Raw genomic sequence first — 6,009 nt, 5'->3', positions numbered from 1 at the left:
CGGTGGAAGTTTGTAAGTTTTATCATTCTCTTATTTTAGAAATTACAGGGGGGGGGTCTGTCGGTCATCTGTCGCGCAAGCTATTCAGTTTAGAAAAAAATGATATAAGAAACCTCAATATCATTGAAGGCCTATCCATAGATCCGACACGTATGGGTTTGATGAAAAAAAAAATTTTGAGTTTCTGTTCTAAGTATGGGCCCCCCAAAATTTATTGTATTTTTGTGATAATTTTAATCGGTTCACAGAACACATGTACTTACCAAGTTTCAACAGTATAGTTCTTATAGCTTCGAAAAAAGGGGCTGTGACATACGGACGGACGGGGACAGACATGACGAATCTGTAAGGGTTCCGTTTTTGCCATTTGGCTACGGAACCCTAAAAAGGATCTGCGAGTATCTGCCAAATAGTTATGAATCGAAGTACCAAAGCGACTTCTTAACGAACGAACATGAAAGCAATTGCCTTCGATGGTCTCATGGTAGTCTGCACTTTTAAACCAGCACATAATATGGTCACTGTGTCAAAATTTGAATAGCTTTTCATTTAAAACTCGAAAACATGACTTAAACTGGTAAAATTATTTTAAAAAACGAGAGAAGAATGGGCACTATTTAAAATCAAGTGGCCTATATGTATTCCTATATCAAGTGGCCTATATGTATTCCTATAACAAGAACATATTAATCTATGTGCTATAAATTGTAGATTCTTCGACATCGGTTCATGGAACCATGCCAGCGGAATGCTCGGGACTTCCGCATTACCTGGTCATGTTCTGGCTGCTCTTTGATGCTGAACTGTCTCTAGGATGAACTCACAGTAACAATATTTCCAGCTGTTTCCAAAATGTCTTAAGGCGAGCTGTAAATATAAGATCGCTTATTTCAGATTACTTTGAATCCAGATTTTATTTTCGTCTATTGTGAATCTTCATTTCAATATCATAATATATAAAAATTCTGTGTCCTGATGTTTGTTGCCAGTGAAATCCTAAACTAAAGAACGGATTTTAATGGGGATTACTTCATGAGTGCAGTTTAGTCCAACTTGAGAGATAGGATAGTTTTCGTTTCGATTTGGAATCCATAATTATTTTTATTTCCAATATTTCTATGGAAGAATTTATTGAGCCACGGTTTGACAGTTCTGCTGTGAAACAATTTCATTATAACAACAAGGGAGCATATTTTACGAAATAATTCTTGATGTTATAAAATATTATTGACTTATAACATTACGTACAGGACGTCTGTCGGGTCAGCTTGTAGAAATATAAAATATCAAATCTGTATGTGGATAAATCCATAGATCGATTATTCAAATCCGTACCGATTGCGTAGTAAATAGAACTGAATTTCACCACGAAGCCCACGGTTCGATCCTCACCCACCACGTACCAACGTGTTTTCAGTTTTCCAATTCATATGTCAGTTTATTGGATGCTTTATAAGGTCGGCTTGTCTCTTGTGATTCCTCTGGTGTTACAAGAGAGTGAGATGCGGTGATGACATACTGTTAAGTTACCTATATGGACCAAACATGCGTTTAAAAGGCATAAAAGGCATTTATTTTCTCAAAATTTATTCATTTAGAATATTTTTTGATGTCATTTCTTATATAATAGACACTACTACCGCTTCGGAAACAAATGGCTCTCTGAGAGAGAAGAAGCGGCGCGAGAAACTCTCCCAGCATTTTTTTTTGCGCTCTTTTTAACCAAATATTGACACACACTTTTACACAAATTATCTTGCCTCAAACTAGGCATAGCCTGTGCTATGGGGTGCAAGACAATGATATATTTAATACAATATACTTACTTAAACATACATAAATACATATAAACATCCATGACTCTGAAACAAACATCCATATTCGTCATATAAAAGATTGCACCTACCGAGATTCGAACCCGGGACTTCTAGGTTAGTAGTCAGGGTCATATAAATACATTCCTACTCTCTGTTTTATATTCCTATTCTAAAAAAATATAAATACTTAGAGGATAATTAAAGATTGCGATTAAATATAGAAAGACGCCATCTAAAAGCTTCCTTCTTGTGACAAATTGATTTTTATAAAGTTCCGATTTAAGACAAGAAGAAAAAGCTATTTTTTATTCCAGAGCGATCGCTCCATTTTGAAGGTGTCACTTTTACCAAGGAACCTAACAATTCTTAACATAGTAACGCATGTATTTTGTACATTTTTGTGATCCTGTTCTTAACAGTGGGAGGCTTCTTTACACAAGATGCCAGCTAGATTAATGGTACCACAACGGCGCCTTTTTTTACCGTGATGCAGTAGTGTGTAAACATTATTGTTTCGGTCTAAAGGGCGCCGTAGCTAGAGAAAATACTGGGCAAATGTGACTTAAAATCTTATGTCTCAAGGTAACGAGCGCAATCGTAATGCCATTCAGAGTTTTTGGGTTTTTCAAGAATCCTGAGCGGCACTGCATTGTAATGGGCAGGTCGTATCAATTACCATCAGCTGAACGTCCTGCTCGTCTCGTACCTCAATGTCATAATAAAACATGCTTTGCTCAACAAAATATTTGCCAACTCTACTGAGCGAAGCAGTGGGCATAGCTAGATAATTACGTATAGGTACTGTACGCGTTGTTGCGCAGTACAATTTGGTTCAATAAATTACTAAAAGCACTCATATCTCCTTTGTTTCAGGCAAATCCCCATTCTTTCCCGGCGTGGAGGAAGCAAGTGTTGCCAGCGCTGCGGGGGCTGGCACACCGTCAGGACCCGGAGAACAGTCTCAGGATGTCGTGTCGAGACTCAGCGCTGCAGGTAATGAACCACATTTAAGGTAAATTATTAATTAGCTACACTATATATCACTATGTTCTTTTAAAATATCGTCACGTCAAGACAATAAGGCTTCGTGGCCCATTCTTGCAATTTTGACCTGCATTTTGTCGACCTTTTTTGGCTGTAAGCTCGCCAAATAGCAAATTGAGTTTCTTCTCTGTTGTTCACCATTGGGCCAATAGTATTGACGTAATGGAGTTGTCCTTATCACTGGTTACTCTTCAATTTCAAAAAATGTCAGTTAGTTGTGTGAACATTCGACGTTGGGACTCTGTGGTATTTTTGATCAGACCAGTCCAGCGTGTAGGTGACCGATCGTGACAGCTCTGTCCTTTCATTCGCCCTTACCCTACCAAGCACTCTAGTGCTCGTTCTTTAGTACGTGTCCAAATATTTTATCTACTTTTAATTGCGCAGTCGAACAATGTCTGTTTGATACGTAGCTCTTTTAAACTAGAGTAATCGGTGCGATGTACTTTACAGAGATTACTTACAATTATTTGTAAAAAGACGAATCTCTAAATGTTGAGTTTCTTTCAACTTCTCCTTTAAGTTTAACCTCTCCTGAAGTGGTATTTAATTGTAAAATAATAACTTACGTGTCACGTTGTTTGTCTGCGATGGACTCCTAAACTAATGAACGGATTTCAATGGGGATTACTTCATGGAGTGCAGTTTATTCCAACTTGAGAGATAGGATAGTTTTTATTTAGATTTGGGACCCTTAATTATTTTTATTTTAAATTTTTGTTTTGTATGGACATATTTTCTATGAGAGAATTGAGTGACGCACGGTTTGACAGTTCTGCTGTGAAATAATTTCATTATTTATTATAATGGGGGCATTTTCATGAAATAATTCTTGATGTCTTGAAATACAATTGGCAAATTCCTATAAAACAGTATTTTTTTCTATTATTTGCAGAACAAATAAACAATAAAGTTACTAGGGCTGGCTTTTTTTATTGTTAGCAGTAAGCCGTTTCAGAATCATTTAGAGGATTTATATTATGGGTGTAGATAGTTTTGTTTGAAACTGTTGATAATTAGGTACTAAAACACTCGTGTGATACACATTCGTGTTTTAATACCCCTTATTACACAACAGTTGCATTTTAATTCATTTTCATCATCAGCCGGAAGACGTCCACTGTGGGACAAATACCTCCCCCAAATATTTCCACGACCATAACAGTTGCATAAATAACTATTAATGAATACAATTAATTATTAATAAATTAGACAGGCAATCGAAATGATCAAGCCTGCAGAAGTTCGCTGTTGACTATTTATTCCCGACATAACTAGTCTTCTTACTCAGATCTCGACTATTACTATACTGCAGACAATACCTAAAATAGTCCAGTGTAGAACTAGATTTTAATTTTGTAAGTAGTATATAAAACTGTCGTGATAAACTCAAAAACTACAACACCGAATTTCATACTGTTTTTATTGAAAAATTCACTCATTTGAAAATATATAAAAAAATCTTTTTGAATGTAAATTGAACTGCTAGCCGAGGTGTCAAAATAAAAAATAATAAACGAAATGTCCAACCCCCTACAGCCATAACCGTTATTAAGGTGCCCTGTGACACGCAAACAGACAGCGTGGATATTAAAGTACCTACTCCCGTTAAACCCTTTTCGAGTTTAGAAGCCATAAAATTTTAGTGTCCCATATGAACATTTCTCATTTCATTTTGTAACTAGTATATCGTGCCGACTTCGTTCTAAATGAATTTAGTATAAGTAATTTTTCTGAAAAATTATAATGTTTTAGTTTTCTTTTTGCTGTCAATGAAATCGAAACAAATGGCGCGCTAAGAAAGAAGACACGTTTGCAAGAAACCTTTGATCATTTATACGTGTAGGTTAGACCGTGACTGCTGTGAAAACGTCGAAAAAAATTGAGGTTGACTGTTTACCTCTATTTTGAGCAATTCACACAGTGTCGTACAAATCGCGAGTGTAAGACGTAGCTTGTTACGAACATTAAAGTAATAAACTTCGCCAGTTTTCATCGGTTGTCTAGCAGCAAGAGCAATTAACTATGGTTAACAGTTTCTGTATTAAAAAATGAGTAAAAACCACTGAACCGATCGGAATAATACTTGTACCATAAGATGCAGCGCAGCGTGTTTCAGTTTTAGTATACGATATGTTGGTGATTACTTACCCGGAACCAATGACGTTCTATACATATAGACAATGCAACGCATACAAAATCAAAGCTGAAATATGGCACATGCCACAAATGACAACATAATAACCTTCATCTGTCCCATTCTAACAAGCGGGTCTTGTCTGGGGACCTGTCAATAATATTGTACCATATTTAATGATATAATATTCGTTTTATTAAATTAGTTATCTTTTTTTTGAGTTGTTAATGTATTATTTAAGCACTTTTTATGGCACTTAGGCTTGTTGATTGACATACAGTTGACTCACGACTAAGGAGAAGTGTGCTTACATTGGCTTTAAGCACACTTTTGCCGTTCCGTCACCAGACCGCGAATGATATGTCCATATGTATAGAACGTCATTGCCCGGAACGTATATTTATTTGACTTACAAAAACCTATTATATTATAACATATTATAATTCATACAGTGAGTGAGCTACTTAATTTATATGGCAAAACAACGTTTGCCAGTCACTATATATTGTGCGTAGCTTAAAATTGTGTTCATCTCCAGGACTGTCCATGTGTGTGAGCGCGCTTGGCTCTCCAGCGCGCTCGTCGCCTGTGTCTGCGGGCTCTGAACACGGCGAGAGGTTCAGTCGGAAGGTGTTTGTCGGAGGCCTGCCGCCCGACATCGATGAGGGTAAGCCAAAGTAGGGATCCAAAATTTTGATGCAGCACAAGTCTGGCCTGATGCAAGACTGGTGAGGTGCACCTCGGTCCATTTGTGTTGCTAGAATCGTGGATGATCTAGACATTCTTTGAGAAATGCTTAATTATTTGCCGTTGAATATATCGCGAGGAGTTCCAAAGAATAGTTTGACTTCACTCGCCATAAACATAAATACCATGTCCCAACCCTTTTACCTTTTCATTTATGTTTTCAAGACGTTTTCTTCGACTCACTATCAGTAAGACATCAGTAACCACCAAAAAGACTCACCTAACTTCGTGTGACTCCTGTAGTGTTAGTTTACAGCCTTTTAA

This window comes from Leptidea sinapis, chromosome 2, assembly GCF_905404315.1.
Source record: "Leptidea sinapis chromosome 2, ilLepSina1.1, whole genome shotgun sequence".
Classification (NCBI taxonomy): Eukaryota; Metazoa; Arthropoda; class Insecta; order Lepidoptera; family Pieridae; genus Leptidea; species Leptidea sinapis.
The sequence above is the reverse complement of the archived record's forward strand: the minus strand, read 5'-3'. Positions refer to the sequence as shown.